This window comes from Aethalodelphis obliquidens, unplaced genomic scaffold (genome assembly GCF_003676395.1).
Source record: "Aethalodelphis obliquidens isolate GAN/ISIS:26980383/991018 unplaced genomic scaffold, ASM367639v1 scaffold4, whole genome shotgun sequence".
Taxonomy (NCBI): Eukaryota; Metazoa; Chordata; class Mammalia; order Artiodactyla; family Delphinidae; genus Aethalodelphis; species Aethalodelphis obliquidens.
Window position 1 is genome coordinate 71,055,783 of NW_020837948.1, and position 18,187 is coordinate 71,073,969.

At 37.9% G+C, this 18,187-nt stretch overlaps 1 protein-coding gene across 3 annotated transcripts in view; it reads left to right on the plus strand.

Annotated features, from left to right (window-relative positions):
• PDE4D (phosphodiesterase 4D) overlaps positions 1–18,187 on the plus strand; it is a 1,268,462-nt gene that overhangs the window by 807,344 nt on the left and 442,931 nt on the right. The gene's annotated exons all lie outside the window — the stretch shown is intronic.

Genomic DNA, 18,187 nt, shown 5'->3' on the forward strand with positions numbered 1-18,187 from the left:
ATCCCACCCCTCTACGTGGTCACAAAGCGCTGAGCTGATCTCCCTGTGCTATGTGGCTGCTTCCCACTGTAGCTTTTAATCTCTGTGGTATGTAATGGTTGAATTGTTTTCCAGTGTCTTGAATGTTTAGTAAACTAATTTAGAGTTTTAAAGTACTGACAAATAGAGAATTTTTCTGTACCCAATTTACAAGAAGATAAAAGGATTTGTAGTTAGCATATCCGTTTTTCACATTTAAACAGAACTTAAGAAGTTCTTAAAAACAGGTTGTTCTTTTAGGTAATTTCAACATTTCTTCTGCAGTCTTATTTCCAAATTTAGTTCAAAATGTTCTTAATCTATCTGAAAAAAAGTGGTGTGGTTATAAACCTTAGGTCCATGCTTATATAGATTGTTACCATTTCTAATTAGATAATTCTCTGGCAAAAATTACTCATGCCTAAAAGAGAATAAGAAATGGATATTCCTGTATGACTATTTCTAAATGTTCTCAACTAAATCCAGTATTTTTAAATTTTCTAAGAGTTTGTTACTTGAACCTAGCCAAATCTGTTTCTTTTCATATCATTAAATTATATACAGTTTTAGCCTTTACTGATTTTTTAATCATAAGTGTACGTATTTCTTCCTTAATATCTATAAAATTAATAATCTATCCTTTTGTTTTAAAAAAATAAAACATATTAAATAATATGAACTCCTTCATATGATTATTAGTAAAACCAATTTAGTAGCCATTGCTGCTCAGTGGAATAAGGAAGTTATAGAAATGTTTATCTTAATATCTCTATCAGGTTCTTTTTTTCTAAAACAGAATTAATATTCTCATTACTTTTCTGTAGGTGGTTTTTACATTTGGCTTAAAATATCCCCTGTAAATTGTGAATAGAAATTCAAATTCTTAAATTTTATAATGGTGTGGTTTCTGTGTTCCCTCGCTTGTATTTATAGACAGATGGTCCTATTGTTCTTTTTTGTGTTATTACAACCTCTGAATATTTGTCTGTAGATTGTTAAAACTTACGAAATTTAAATTATTTACCTTCTAAAATGATCTATTGTTACGTGTTATAATGCTCTTAGGAAGTGTAGTTTGTGTGCAATGTTTCAAAGCTTTGTCAATTTCAAACATAGCACAGGATATTTATTCTATAATTATCAGCTACATAGATTCTGTATGAAATCTCCTCCTTTCCCCCCTCATGAAATTGATGCTGAGTTGATGCTGAGTTGAGTTATGGGGGTGGGGGAAGATTTGACTACATGCAATGTGGTTTTCCAAAATTTGTAACCCAAAACTATATTCAGAGCAAATGCAATGCTAAATGGGTAAGGCTTTGTACAAGACCGTGTTGCATGTGAACTTGTCAGCCAGACGATCCCATCTCAGACTAGCACTTATATAAAAGTGTCAGAGGAGGGCTTCCCTGGTGGCACAGTGGTTTAGAGTCCGCCTGCTGATGCAGGGGACATGGGTTCGTGCCCCGGTCCAGGAAGATCCCACATGCCGCGGAGCGGGTAGGCCCGTGAGCCATGGCCTCTGAGCCTGCGCATCCGGAGCCTGTGCTCCTCAACGGGAGAGGCCACAACAGTGAGAGGCTCACGTACCGCAAACAAAAACAAAAACAAAAACAAACAAACAAAAAAAAAGTGTCAAGAGGAGAATAATTCCAATGGGGGTAAACTTGAATGCATTCAAAATGGCTAAAAGTTAAGATTCCCAGAGAAAAATGTACGTTATGCTTGGATTTTGCAAATGATGTGTTTCCAGGCATTCACCAGCCCTATTACAATCAGTTAACATTTTCTATTAATAAATATGTTATTGAAATAAAACCTATGTACATGTAAGTATCCAATTATAAGTGTAGAGCTTGGTGAATGTCCAGGAAATGAACATATCTGTGTAACCATCATCCAGATCAAAAGATAGAACATTATCAAGTCTCCCAGAAACCCCTGGCACCATACTGTAACCACCCCTCTCCCCACCAAAGGTAACTGATATCCTTTGGTTTAGATTATGTTTTGTCTTTTTTTTTTTTTTAACATTTATGTGTTCTTGGTTAGACTGCTGCTTTTTTGTAAGCTATTAAATCATAGTCAGAAGCAGAACTCAGGTAAATTTTCATTTCACCATTTTCTCTCCCTATAATGGAGGGAAGGATGGAAGGATAGGTGGCTGGAAAGAAATTCCTGCTTCTCATTCATTCTCTACCCTGTGACATATGTAACCAGGCTTTAAGAGTCTTGCTTTGTGTCTTTTGTGATACGCTTGGCAAAGCATTTGAAAACGTCTAGTTTGGGTTCTTTACACGTCATGTGTTGTATAATTTTATTTTCTATGGTTTTAATGATAAAATGGAAACAGTCAGAAATGTTGGAAGGAGAAGAGTGTCTTTAGAGGACCCTGCCTACCCTATAACTTCCTCTTGGGCTTGGGTGGCCAGTGGGAACACCTGAGGAGCTTAGGGACACTGAGGCATATAGCAATGAGCAAGCCCAGCCCCAGAACAATTGAGTCAGGAAAACTTCGATTCTGACAGTCCAAAAAGCACTGTATCAAAAAAAAGCACTGTGCAGGAGGCCAAGCCGAACTTTCATTCTTTATCTTTTTAGAGGGAGACACAAGTAGACTTAGGGACTGGGTAGAAAACTCATAATCCTTGACCCCTCTAACACCTTTTCTGCAAATCCTTTGAGATCAACTCTAGTTAACCTCCTGGTTAGAATTCAAGTTAGGGTTCCTGCTTTGCAAGGCTAATTTGCAGTTTAAAGTGGCAGAAGTAAAAATTCTTGCCATGGCCACATTGATCTGAGGGTGAAAGTAAGGCTACAGATTTGCCATCCCCAAGAGTGGTGTAGAATCGAATTAAGATTATGGTTTATAATTTCTCCTTTAAGTAGGGCCAATGTCTAGCCATGGTTCTTAACCTTATTTTGGATATGAGACCCCTTTGAGAATCTGATTAAAGCGATAGGCCTTCTTCTCTGAAAGTGGTACAGACGTACCTGCAATTTAGCTACTTGCTTAGTCAGACCCCCTTAAGCTAATTCATGAACCCCTTGGGGGATCCTTGAGCCTCATTCTAAAGTTCTCATTCTAAATTCTAAAAGTTCACCAGTGGAAACAATCTGGGAGTGATGGAAGTGTGTCCCTAATAATAGTTTTCTAGGGAAGGAGACTGCACAGCCTTCATTATTTTCCCCAGTTTCATCCTCCTTCCTGATGATCTAAAAGATTTTATTTTCTTCTTTTATTTTCTCTTATTTCCAAACCAAAATCATCTTGCTTCAAGTTAGTTTTTTTTTAATTAAACAGAAGTCTGTGTCTTTGGAAAAATTGTTAATACCTTTCCAGTGGGAAGAAAAAGACACAGCCCTGTTTCTATACTTGAAGATAGTAATTAAGTCAATCCTCAGTTGCTTTTCATTTTTGAACTTAAATACTGGGCATCGTTAACCTTTTTTTTGCATAAAACTCTTCATGACTTCAGTTATTAATATTTTTCTGTTTTGATGACTCATTGTACAAGTCGGATAGGCTAGACTATTCTGAATTAATCGAAAATCTCAATAGCTTGATACAACAATAGTTTATTTCTTACCCTTCCTACATATACAAGATAGACGGGCAAGGAGGCTCTGCCCATTGTAGCCAATCTGGAACCCAGGGTTCTATATGGGAATTGTCAAAGGAACAATGGCAGTGTTGTTCCATTCTTTATTCAGCAGAACTGACTCCTGTTGTCCTACTTGGAGTGACATGTTGAGTGATGAGAAACTCAAATCTCCTTGGTCATCTTCCTCTAACAGTTTACTTTAAGGCATCCTTATTGGTCGACACCTTCCTTTCAGCCTGACCATTTGCTTGAGGGTGATGAAGGGTGATGATGACAGGATGGATGAGCTCTAGATTCACAGATTTCTTAAACACATGTGAAATAAATGCAGATCCATTGTCAGGAATAATAACCCCTGGAAATCTGGACATTGAGAAACCCCCTTACAGAACTGCTTTTGTTGAAGCAGAGGTATTTTGAGATGGTAGCAGCAGCAAGCACAAAATTCTTGTCCTTGCAAAATAAACAGGAATTCTGACCAAGTCATCTTGACCATTTTCCATGAGAAGGAAAGGGGTCATTGGTGGATTATTTGGAGTGGTCTGGCATTGGCTACAGTCTTCTAAGTATCACAATTAATTACAGGCTTTAGATATAATTGTTAATATATAAATCTTCATTCAAGGGGCTTCCCTGGTGGCACAGTGGTTGAGAGTCCGCCTGCTGATGCAGGGGACACGGGTTTGTGCCCCGGTCCGGGAAGATCCCACATGACGCGGAGCGGCTGGGCCCGTGAGCCATGGCCGCTGAGCCTGCGCGTCCGGAGCCTGTGCTCCGCTGCCGGAGAGGCCACAACAGTGAGAGGCCCGCGTACTGCTAAATAAATAAATAAATCTTCATTCAAAAATTCCTGAGTGAATTGCATATATTATTGCTGTAATAATATGATGAATTATATGATGTCTCTCCTCTGGTCACTGGAAATCAAGGAGCAAAGCTTGGATTAGAAATTGAGGTCTGAACTGTATATTTGGGAGGTTTTAGCATGGTTAAAACTATGAGAGTAAATAGGCTCCCTGAGCTAGATCATGTAAGAAAACAAAAGATCTAGAACAGTCTTGAAAATATCCTCAGCTAAGCTGCGGAACAAGAGATAGAGTAGATACAGAGATGAATTCAAAGTACACATCCCCAAAATAATGAAACAGAAGAATAATGTCTTACACTGTCGGGAAGCATGAGTTATAAGGAAGTATTTTCAAACTATAAGAACAGTGAAATGACAAATGTTCTAAAGCAATAAACTCCAAATGATTGGCAAGTAATCACTTGTCAGGGGAAAGGTTTAGCATGGGGTCTATGTATATTTCAGATTAGGGACTGCATCCAGTTGCCAATAAGGAGTACTTCAAAGTAAAGTCAACTGCCTGTTGCTTCACAGATTTGTTTGATCAGGATCCAGTCGTTAACACTGCAGGAATGATCAGGCTCTTTACAGAATTTGGTTCGTACTTAAAAAAACTAACATTTTGCCCTTTGGACTATTTTTAGAGCAATTTTGGGCTAATTTTGTACTTTGAACTAACTTTGCCCTTAATCACTATAACAAATACAATTTATTCTGCACATATCATATTCTAGACTTTCTTCTAGGTCATGTTTTATTTCTTTTCTTCTATATTTTTTAATTTTTTCATGAGGAAATGGAGTGATTCAAACTAGATATAATTAAATTGAAAGTCATGAACCTAGCTTTCTTTTTTAGAATCTTAAAAAAAAAACAGCTTTATTGAGATACAATTCACAGATCATACAATTCATCCATTTAAGGTGTACAATTCAGTGTTTTTTAAAATACCTTTAAAAGGTTGTGAAACCATTACCACATTCGGTTTTAGAACATTTGTATCATCCCAAGATGAAATCCTTTGCCCTTTAGTTATTGCCTCTATCTTCCTATCTCCCCAGTCCCCAGCCCTAATAACCACTAATCTACTTTCTGTCGCTATCAACTTTCCTATTCTGGATTTTCAAACAAATAGAATCACAGAGTATGTGGTCTTTTGTGATGGCTTCTGTCGCTTAGCATGATGCTTTCAAACTTCATCCATGTATCAGTACTTCATTCTTTTTTGTGGCTGAATCATGTTGCACTGTATGGTAGACCATGTTTTGTTTATGTGTTCATCCATGGAAGACTTTTGGGTTGTTTCCACCTTTTGGCTGTTATGAATTACGCTGCTATAAGCATTCACGTACAAGATTCTCTGTTGACATATTTTCACTTCTCTTGGATGGATACCTAAGAGTACAGTTGCTGGGTCATATGACAATTCTCTGTTTAATCATTTAAGAAACTGCCAGATTGTTTTCCGAAGGAGCTACACCATTTTGTGCAAAAGAATGCCTTTTCTTTGCAAGTAGAAGGATTACAAAAACCCAACAAGAGGTATGCCCTCTGAGAGGATGGGTCAAAGGGATCTGGGGTAGGCACCAGGGGTAGCTGAGTGTCTGGAAATGACTGAGGCTGAGCAACGACCCTGTTCTTCCCCACAGGGGTAGGCATGCAAGAGGGTCAAGGCACCCAGGGCCAGTTTTCAGCAAAAACAGAAACATCGAGGTTAATGCAGGACCCTAACAATGAACGCGATCAGAACCAGAGAACTAAGGAGGGTGTGGGAGGGTGAGTTCTGGAGATGACTCCTCTTCAAGATTGAGTCTCACTGCATGGTGCACATCTCCATTCTATAGGCCCTGCTGGCAAGTTACCTGTGGGCACTGCAGGAGCTATCTGTAAGTCTAAGGACGGTGTGGAGAAACAAGAACCTAACTCTCTTTAACAAGAAAATCTACATATGGCTGAGTCGCTTTGCTGTGCACCTGAAACTATGAAAACATTGTTAATTGGCTATACTCCAGTATAAAATAAAAAGTTAAAAAAAAAAAAAGAAAATCTACACTCTTGTTGCTAGAGTTGACTTACTCCTGTTTACGGTGTCTGATGTGTGTGTGGGTTGAATGTAAAAGAAAGTAATCCTTCTCCTACAACCTGCTTCTAGTCTGTATTTTCCATGTATGTTGAAAGCATTTCCAGTCAGGGTTATTTTTTTTAAGCTGTCAGCAAGTAGTACTCAGTCTCCAGTAACTTTTTAATTAGTTTGTGACATATTAGCCCATGAATTAGGCCTAGGATGGCTAGCCAGCAGTCTTCAGCGTCGGCTGTAGGTAGGCATTAGTGTGATAGTATGGAACTGGTGTAAAGTCTTAATTTTAAAGCATATCGGAAGACAACTTTATGAATTGTGCTGAGAGATTTATGTGACCTGTCAAAACAATTCATAAAATTCCTATTTTGAAGGGGAAATTAAAAGTCAAGGTGATGGGGAGGTTATATTTATGCATTTGCAGGAGATGAACAAAGTAGATAGGATGCCTTTGAAAGCTAATGAGAAAGCTGCTTGTCAGGCAGCCTGTTCCAGAGCAACGTCAGCAAGTGAAATGGGTTGTTGCCTTTGGGGAAATGATTCGTAGTGTCTGAAAACGATGGTTTAGGAGCCGGGTTGACCATGGCACATCTCTCTCCTGACTTTTCGGGTCTCCCTCCCTTCCTGTTGCCAGCACAAAATCAACTTTTGCTTATGAAGAATGCTATCCAAACATACCTTCTACTCATGTGTGTTCTCTGTATGATTTTAAGTAATGAGGTTGACATTGGACACGTCAGGAAACAGGCATATTTACTTTAGTTACTTTTGTATTGACCTACTCTTTGTATTAACTCCAACAAAGTCTGCTTAATTTGAGCCCTAATAAAGTGTTGTGCTTTCAAAGAGAGTATGCGGAATTAAAAGAATATGCAATTCCCCTTTGTGGAAAAAAAAAAGTAACCTTTCCCTTTTCTTTTCCTGTGTTTTTTCCTGTGTTTCCTGTGTTTTTCTCATCTCCCTGCTATCTGACCTGGTCCTGGCAGAGACCCTTATGTCATATCCCTAGTTCTTATATATATATATTCTACCATTTTAATGTGGAATAAAGCAAGTTATAGTTTTTAACCTTTTTTTCATTAATACAAAAATAGAATCTGTATTCTAAGCAAATGATCTTTACACAGAGTAGCTCTTCTGGAAGCTTGGCTACTTGGTGATACATGTGGGGTTATCATGTGCCATATATCACCTTAAAAATAAAGAAAATGGGACAATACTCTCTGTGCTGCTAGAGAAAGGACACAGAGCCAAACTGCTTGTCACTTTATATTCTTCAGGCTTTTTAAACCGTCTTCCTTTTGGATGATGCATTTTGTAGCTGTTGTCCTTTGTGCAATTGGAAAGGGAAAGGAAACAAATAACATGAGTTGAAGGAGCGTAGAGGGATGTGAGTCTTATGATGATCCTTAAGATTTACAGAAGCCTTTAAAGCTATTTGTGCTGCTTTGTGGTGCTCTGTGCCCCATGTCAGTTAATATTTCATCTTTACTCCATTTTTTTTTTTTTTTTTTTTTTTTTTTTTTGCGGTATGTGGGCCTCTCACTGTTGTGGCCTCTCCCGTTGCAGAGCACAGGCTCCGGATGCGCAGGCTCAGCGGCCATGGCTCACGGGCCCAGCCGCTCCGCGGCATGTGGGATCTTTCCGGACCGGGGCACGAACCCGTGTCCCCTACATCGGCAGGCGGACTCCCAACCACTGCACCACCAGGGAAGCCCTTTACTCCATTTTTATATTCTAAGAGGACCTGTTTTAAAAATCATTGTTTTGACCTCCTTTCCAAGTTCACCCCCAAGTCTTCCATCTTCTGGCCAACACTATTACCTTCTTTGATTTAATCTTCACAGTCCTTTGACTTGGTCAAGCAACGCAAAATGAATGCATCTATGCCAAGACAGACACATAGAGCATCTTTTAAAATGGCAGTACAGGTTCACCTGCAAATATGAAACATGAAGGAATTTCCATTTAACCTCTGATGAGTGTAAGTATTAGTACTGAGGTCACTTCACAGTTGGCTGATATTATGACTAGTTTTTTTTAAGTTATATTTCACTTAGTAGTGGAGCACCTTACTCTGGACAAAGCATCTCTTTGTATATAGTATGAAATTTGATATACTCCTGTAAAGCACTGTCTCATCCTTTTAAATATACCACAACATCCTGGAAGTGAAATCAAGATTTCAGAATGTCTAAAGCAAAGAAATATTGGAATGTAATCAAAACATTTTCTGAAGAAAAGAAAACAGCTTATTTTGCATTATTCAGACAGAAATAGCTCAAGGCTAGCTAAGACGTAGTAATGAAAATGAAGGTCTCCTAGGTGAAGAGATGCTAGAATAATGATGCTAAATTAAAGTCCTCTCAAGTTCACAGGAGTTTGCACTAAAGAGATTTTGCTGTATACTCTGTAATGTTCAAAACTATTCCTTTGATCAATTCACTGATGAAATTGTGAGGGGGTCTTGGTTTGTTTTGTTTGTTATATTTACCAACTGCCTGCGACAGAATGAACTAACAAGAAAATAGTGCCCTCTATGCGTGGGTGTGCAGAAAGCATCTTATTAGCAAGAATCTGTCTTGTAGGAATGGAAAACAGCATGTGGCGGCACAGGCCAATTAAAAGAATACATCTTATGCTAGTTTATTTTTTTAACCAGTGGTTTGTTGAATAAAAATAAAGGGGACGTATTCCTTATCTCTATTCCTGATGTTTTATTTAATTATGATCTTTTATTAAATCCGGACATAATGATGTAGCTCAGTCACCTCAAAGAATGACCTCTGACCAGCAGCACTTAAAAAAGTGAGAACCCACACCTTCTAGTGTGTGGTTCCTAAAATGATATAAAATAATCATAAGTTCTCCAGGGGTACTTATTTATTTCTTTCTTTATTTTTGGTTTTGTTTTTTTCATTTTTTTTAACATCTTTATTGGAGTATAATTGCTTTACAATGGTGTGTTAGTTTCTGCTTTATAACAAAGTGAATCAGCTATACATATACATATATCACCATATCTCCTCCCTCTTGAATCTCCCTCCCACCCTCCCTATCCCACACCTCTCGGTGGTCACAAAGCACCGAGCTGACCTCCCTGTGCTATGCGGCTGCTTCCCACTAGCTATCTATTTTACATTTGGTAGCGTATGTATGTCCATGCCTCTCTCTCACTTTGTCCAGCTTACCCTTCCCCCTTCCCGTGTCCTCAAGTCCATTCTCTACGTCTGCATCTTTATTCCTGTCCTGCAGGTTTTTCAGAACCTTTTTTTCTTTTTTGTTAGATTCTATATGTATGTGTTAGCATATGGTATTTTTTTTTCTCTTTCTGACTTACTTCACTCTGTATGACAGACTCTAGGTCCATCCACCTCACTACAAATAACTCAATTTCATTTATTTTTATGGCTGAGTAATATTCCATTGCATATATGTGCCACATCTTCTTTATCCATTCATCTGTAGATGGACACTTACGTTGCTTCCATGTCCTGGCTATTGTAAACAGAGCTTCAGTGAACATTGTGGTACATGACTCTTTTTGAATTATGGTTTTCTCAGGGAATATGCCTAGTAGTGGGATTGCTGGGTCGTATGGTAGTTCTATTTTTAGTTTTTGAAGGAACCTCCATACTGTTCTCCATAGTGGCTGTATCAGTTTACATTCCCACCAACAGTGCAAGAGTGTTCCCTTTTCTCCACACCCTCTCCAGCATTTATTGTGTGTAGATTTTTTGATGATGGCCATTCTGACTGGTGTGAGGTGATACCTCATTGTAGTTTTGATTTGCATTTCTCTAATGATTAGTGATGTTGAGCATCCTTTCATGTGTTTGTTGGCAATCTGTATATCTTCTTTGGAGACATGTCTATTTAGGTCTTCTGCCCATTTTTGGATTGGGTTATTTGTTTTTTTGATATTGAGCTGCATGAACTGCTTGTAAACTTTGGAGATTAATCCTTCGTCAGTTGCTTCATCTGCAAATATTTCCTCCCATTCTGAGTGTTGTCTTTTCGTCTTGTTTATGGTTTCCTTTGCTATGCAAAATCTTTTAAGTTTCATTAGGTCCCATTTGTTTATTTTTGTTTTTATTTCCATTTCTCTAGGAGGTGGGTCAAAAAAGGATCTTGCTGTGATCTATGTCATAGAGTGTTCTGCCTATATTTTCCTCTAAGAGTTTTATAGTGTCTGGTCTTACGTTTAGGTCTTTAATCCATTTTGAGTTTCTTTTTGTGTATGGTGTTAGGGAGTGTTCTAATTTCATTCTTTTAAATGTAGCTGTCCAGTTTTCCCAGCACCACTTATTGAAGAGGCTGTCTTTTCTCCATTGTATATTCTTGCCTCCTTTATCAAAAATAAGGTGACCATAGGTGCGTGGTTTATCTCGGGGTTTTCTATCCTGTTCCACTGATGTATATTTCTGTTTTTGTGCCAGTACCATACTGTCTTGATTACTGTAGCTTTGTAGTATAGTCTGAAGTCTGGGAGCCTGATTCCTCCAGCTCCATTTTTTTTTTTCCTTAAGATTGCTTTGGCTATCAGGGGTACTTATTTAAAATGGAAATTCCAAATCTTGCCTTCAGAGATACTCATTCAGTAGGTCTAAGTGGGTCCTGGGAATGTCATGATTTTTACCTAGCAGCCCAGGTGATTGTGACACACTGTGGGCTCAGAAAATGATGCCTTTTGGTGCCTCTGCCCTTGGCATTTCTCTCCTCATTGTAAATAGAGCTCTTCTGCTCTTCTCTCAAAAGTTCCATTTTATCTCAGGACCCTTTCTCTTGTTTGGCTTTTGCTTGTCAAGGATGGAATAGGAAAATCATTTCTTCTGAAGGAACTGTTCCTTTGGTTTTTGGTAACTGAGGGACTGAACAAATTTCTTTACTTGGTATGCCCTGTACTTTTTACCACCCATTCCAGTACTGCCAGTCACTAGTGCCATGCCGAGCACATTTCCTACCATCTCTGTGATCAGCATACTCTCCAAGACATCATACCTACATGCAGCTGACACCTTGATGGAAACCACAGATGTTTGCCATTTATGGTTTCAGTGTAACTTCCCTTAAATGCATATAATCATTCCTATTCTCTGCTGTAGGCTACATCTGATTATGTGTGTTAGCTTTGATGTCATCTATGTTAATCATGCCCCACTTCTCATAAAGTGGACCCTTCTGCTGACATTAGAATGGCTCGTGGTAAAGGAAGCCCAAGGCCTTATAGGCATGAGGATAACTGTTAGCAAAGCCTTTGTTTCTCTCACAATCTACCAGTGGCAGGCATGTCCCTGTCCTCTCTTCCTGATGCTGTTGGGAAGCATGACATTGTAGCTCTGGTTTAGCAGAGATGTAAGGTCTAGAATCAAAGTCTTCTGGCTTAGAATGATGAAAGTGTTATTATAGGCAGTTAACAAAACCTGTTTAAGTACAAAGAGAGATTATAAATTAGCCTCCCCAGGATGGAGTCAGCGATAATGTAAATTGCTTGGAAAATTGAAATGAAAATAAAATCAAAATTTTGCTTAACCTATTCACTTAAAAAAAGAAAAGAGGACAACCCTTTGCTCTTCTAACTTTCAGAAGAGTGTACACCTTATACTTTCATTCCTTGCTGTTTCATCTGCTTTATTTGCTGGATGGTTCAGCGCCTTTAGATGCTTTAGGTGTTTTTATCCCCACCCCACTGCTTTGTCAAGCATTCAGTCCTGCTCACGAATTCACTTTAATCCTTCTCTTTTTGTGTTTTTTTGTTTTTAGGTAAGTACTTTTGGTTTTCCTCTTCCTTAATGCAGAAAGAAAATGCACCTGCTTGATGTAGAACAAATGGCTTATAAACACAAAAACCAAAAGATAAAAAATAACATCAACAGTAAAGAATGACCTGCTGCCTGCTACTGGTAAGAATGTTCAGTGGCATTTAAACACTCCTCTCTTTTCTAAGGAAGGGGACTAACGGTGAAGGAAGATGGGGTGTGGGATTGTTGCTGTGGGAGAAAGGAGAGGATCACAAGGAATGTTCATGAAATATTTGTTTACACCTGCTTATTGGGCAGATGAACAGCTGATGGTTCTAAGCCAGTTTGCCATTTCCCAGATTGGAAATTAGTCACCTAAATGTAACGTTTAAACATTTTCTGAAAATCCCAAATGGAAATGGATGTGGGCAATACTGAGGAGTTTTTTGCCTGTCTGTCTGTTAGGTTGTTTGTAAAATGGAGGTAAATATAGAAAAAAAAAATCATATTTGATTTTCATTTGTATAGGTATGAAGCTATCTACTTAAATGCTTCAGTAACATCTGATCATGAATATATATATATAGATAGATAGATAGATAGATATTTCATCCAGAAAAATCCTAAAGCTTTTGATAAATATGTATAATCTGGATAATGAGAAAGAAATACCAATCAACTCAAACGTCATTTATTTCATGTATTGCAGGTATCTTCTCTTTCTCTTTTTATATGTGCCTCCCTCCTGTACCTATGAAATAACATATAAAATACAGTTGAATATTAATGCTTCCATGGTATTTTGCCAATACTTACAGTCATTCTTTATTTGGCTATGAATTTTAAGGTTTAAACATGCATGGTAAATAGTACATGTTCATATCAATGTTGGTGTAGCCCTTTGAATAATAACACATTACATTTAATGTAAATTGAAATTCTCTATCCAATATGAGTAAATACATTAATAGAAACACACTAACATTTAATATAAACAAATTGCAAAGGTTCAGGCTTTAAAGACTGTTACCAATGACTAACTTATTTTCTCTATCGATTAAGATGCTTACCTCATTGAGTTTTCCGCTCTCCTAGAGTATCATCTCTCTGGCTCTCCTTCACTTAGTTTTTGTCTGTGTTCAATTCTGACCTGTATCCTGCACAAAACCTTCTCAAGTACTCCAACATATAACCTCAACCCTAACCCTACCGTAACCCTTATGCATGCTTTAGTAGCATCCCTGTATGTTTGCTAGGGCTGCCATAACAAAGTACCACAAATTGGTGGCTTAAACAATGGAATTTTATTTCCCCATTGTTCTGGAAGCTAGAAGTTTGAGATCAAGGTGTTGGCTGGGTTGAGTTCTTCTGAGGCTTCTCTCCTTGGCTTTGTAGACGGCCATATTCTCCCTGTGTCTTCACATGGTCTTCCCTCCTATGTGTCCTAATCTCTTCTTTTTAAAGGGTACCAGTTATATTGGAGTAGGGCTCACTATAAAGACTTAATTAACTTATTACCTCCTTAAAGATACTATCTCAAATATAGCCACATTCTGAGATACTGGGAAGTTAGGATTTCAACATATGAATTTGGGATGGAATGCAATTCAGCCCATAACTGTCCGTATTACAGTTTCTTAATTATTTTTCTAATCATTCCACGTAAATTAGTTCTGTCTTCCCCAGTTAGAACAGAAGTCTCAAAGATAAGGACTGATCATATTTTAAGTTCTATTGACTATTCATAGGACCTAGAGGGCCAAGCACATAATATTAAATAATATATGTATTTATTGTTTAGAAACGTTGGAAGGAATAGGGTAAGAGAACCGAGTGAGAGTCCTTTTGTCAATTCTTGCTGACTTCACCTCCCTTACCTTGCCAGAAAGAAGCCAGTACCATAGGTCTTGGGGTCAGGCAGTGGTCAAATGCATTGTCTACTTCATTCCTGGGAGCCCCGTCTGCATTCTGGTCAGCAGAGGCAATCTTGTGGAATAAAATGCTGATATCTGCAAATAGATGAAAGTGTAAAGGACGATGAACCCAGGCACATACCACAGAAGACAACTTGGGCTGGTGGAAAATAATTACCCAATTAAGAATCGTCAGATCTAGAGGCAGGTTTTGGAAGGGTAAAACTGTGAACACATAAATGGCCTCAAGGTGGTAAATTAGGTGAAATCATGTTTCAAGTTCTGAAATCCTGCTTAGCTCTTTACTAGTAATTCTAAGAGTATGCTCTCTAATTCTCATGTAAAGCGATTACATCATTAAATTTCCAACACTAAAAAAGTGGGTTCAGTTTGTGACCTTTCTTCAGTTTTTGTTACATTCCATTTTCAACAATTTCTAGGGCCAGCATTCAAAAGTATTTTCAGTGCTTTAAAATAAAGTCATCCCAAATTCAAATTATGCAAATGCCCATTTAATGCAGTTATAAACATGGCTGCACATTTCATAGAAAACCCTAAGAAAATACAAAACCCTCCAAACTTCAGTATAACCATGTTACTTTCTCTTCCCGGATATGTGTTGTTGGATGAGTTATTAAGCCTCAAGTGAGTCTGAGGTTCTCCATCTCTTAAAAGGGAATAGAATACCTACTTTACTGGGTAGTTGCTGGTATTAATACGTGCAAACAGTTAGCCCAGTCCTTGTAAAACAGCTGAGTTCAACAAATGTTCCTTTCTTTTATTCCTCCTTCAGGTTGAATTTTGCTCAGTGGATTAGCCATCTCTATAGAAAAGAGACACAAATTTGATAGATTTGATGGATTCACTCATACTCTCATTTCAGCAATATTTAAGTATTAGGATTCACTGTATCCTGGTTTTCATGCTAGATGTTGGCTAAATAACAATGAGAAGAAACAGAGTCCCAGCTTTCACGGAGAGGTGGGCATTAACTAAAAGGTCCAAAAATATATGCAAAATTAAAGTAATGATAAGTGCTGTTCAGTGCTAGAAGATTTTGTAGCAGGGAGACCTGCCTTTTTTGAGGGCATGTGGAACACATCAGGAAATATATCTCTTTGAATATAGCATGTGAGCTGAGTTTGAAGGTATGTGTGTTTCTGTGTGTGTGTGTGTGTATTTCAGTAAGAATAGTGGTTAGGGTGATGGTGGTAGCAGTGTTAACGGTGGTGGTGATGGAAAGGAGAAGCAGGAGGTGAAATAGCAATAAATAAAAGATGGGTATACAGGGAGCAACATGTGTACAGTCCAGACCTGGGAAGCTGTACGGAGAGCACAGTTTCCCAAAAGAAGGCCAGTGAGTCTGGGATGCTGAGAGCAAAAAGGAAGACAGTAGCTTGAGAGGAGGGTAGGGACCAACTGAAGCAGAGCCTTATAGACGAGTTAAGGAGTATGTCTTCTATCCTAAAACAATAGGAAGCCAATAAAAGGCATTAGTGGGTGGGAAGGTGAGACCCAAACATATTCAAATTTGTATTTTGAAAAGATTTTTTGGTCCTCCTGTGCTTTTGCAAGAAGATAGCAATTCAGAGTATGTGTATTTACAGCAAACACACAGAAATTTCCCATCTTATCGGTGTTGTAATTGCATTAATTTTGCACGTGATCCCTGAATGACCTAAGAGTCTTTAAGGTCCCAACACGTTCGATTTTCTGAATCAGTGACACTTAAAAAGGAATGTTGATTTAAACTTCCAAGTACAGCTGCTATTTTGACCCAGTTAGCAGAAAAATTTTCTGACAAAATATCTCTCTGCTAATTTCACTGAGCAGTTGCTTGGTATAGCAATGGAAAATTCAAACAGTAGAATGATTGTCATAATTTCCCCTGGAGCACCTTTATTGTCAGAGATGAACCCTTGGCCGCCTGGTTTTAGTAGAAAGATAATAAGGAGTATGTGATTCAGGGAGGGGACAACCACCCCTCTTGATTCTGGAAACATCCTGTGAACCAGGTTGGCACCAGTTATAGATTTTAATAATGAGAAACTTTTGCTTTGTTTCACTGGCAAGAAATCTTACTTGGAGATTCTGTGTATGTGAACTTAACCTTGTTTTCCATTTCTTCTTAAAGCTTTCTGTGGTAAACATATGAAACAAGAGATTAGTGTAATCAGTAAAGATTCATATCAAGTGTAGGAAATTGGAGGATTCCCACATAATACATGTTTTCACAACAAAGCTCATGTTTCAACATGATGTGAATGCATGTTCATCCTATCATTTCAACTGAGTCCTTCCTACACACCCCCAATTTAAATAATACAACATTTTATCCAATTTCCAACAAGAGGCCCTCATGTTAACCTTGAACTATGACAATGCCTACTGGACATGTAAGAAATTTAATTGAATTTCATGACTAACGAAAGAGACTTTAGTCATTACAACTTCTTAAACAATTATGCGTAAAGCATACAGGAGTAAAGGATACAGGTATTTCTAAGTAGGAAGTTTAAATACTTAGTGATGAAAGGAAAATGTGTCTGCAGATTGCTTACAATTGCCTTATGGAAAGTGATTTCCCCCATTTACTCACCCTGCTTCCTTTGTCATTGGTGGTAGTAGCAGTGGGGTATTTTTTAATAGTTACCAAACAAGCTAAAGAAAAAACTGAGAAAAGGGGGATTATCGATCCACCTGAGTTCCTCCCAGAAGTCACTGCTTCCTTTGTTTTTAAATACTGTTATGGAATCATATTAGCAACAATGGAATGTTAGAAAATAGGATGTTAATTCCACATACTAAAGATGCAGTTTGTTCTACTAACATCATTGAAAAGTTTATATCCAAAGACGTATCTTTGGTGTACCAGTCCAGATTCCTCTTATTTGCTCTCTGCCCCATTTAGTAGATTTCATGCTAGATATTGACCTAAACAAGTCAACCGTGGCCAAAAGAAGTGCTGCTGGTTGCATATGTTCGATGGTTAGGAAGAAAATGCATCTGTTTAACAAAGATTGATTTCTGTGTATGTGGGAAAAAACTGATGATAAGATAATATAGGATTGTACTCCTCTGACTCACAAAACCCCAGGTTGCTCAGAACTATTCTAATGTGCAGGAGGCACTGCTTAGGAAGGTAGAGGAACAGCCTGCACATTATTGGCTGATGTATGACCCAAATAGGAAGCACCTAGGATGTCTTGGGACCATCTAGAGACACTAGCTAATCTTGCCAGGGTAAATGGGAGAATCCAAGGAAATTGTTTTGTCACACACAATTGGCAGATGATATAATAATATAACTAAAACTAAAATAATCTGGGAAGGAGATACGGAGAAAATTTAGTTTAAGTTGTTCTACTTGCTCTTCTTGGAAGTGTTTACATTTTATCTTCAGGAAAAAAATTGACTGTTAAATAATTGCCTTAACTAGTGTGGTAATTTGCTCATTCTAAACAATTTTATGAATGCTGTGGTATTTTTCTCTATTACTTAACCTGACCTTCAGAGTACAGCTAACCTCTTAAGAATGACAGCTTGCAAATACCAACCACATAGGCCAGTATGTTTTTTTTTTAACAAAATACTAGTAATTTTTGCCTTAAATTCCAAACACTTAATCTAGTTTTCCATTAAGAACTCTTAAAATGGACAAGAAGTAGGGACCCAATATGATCATGAGTAGAAGAGTCTACTGAGAGCCTCTGGAAAGGATCACCAGATTCCAGAAAAATCTGTCCAGTTTACAAGATGGTATATTCAAAAAACTAAATTGAGGATCTAAAGAACAACCCTTTTGAAAAGTCTAGTTTTCTCTGAGGCAGGGATTAGTTAAGGCCTACACAAATATACTTATTTTGACAGAGCTGAAAAAATCAGACAGATGGCCAATTCAGGGGAAAAAATATAAAGTTCAGTCTTTAAGTTGTTCACGTTTTTATCACTTTGCATTGTTCTTAGCTGAACTGAATGCAGGCAAA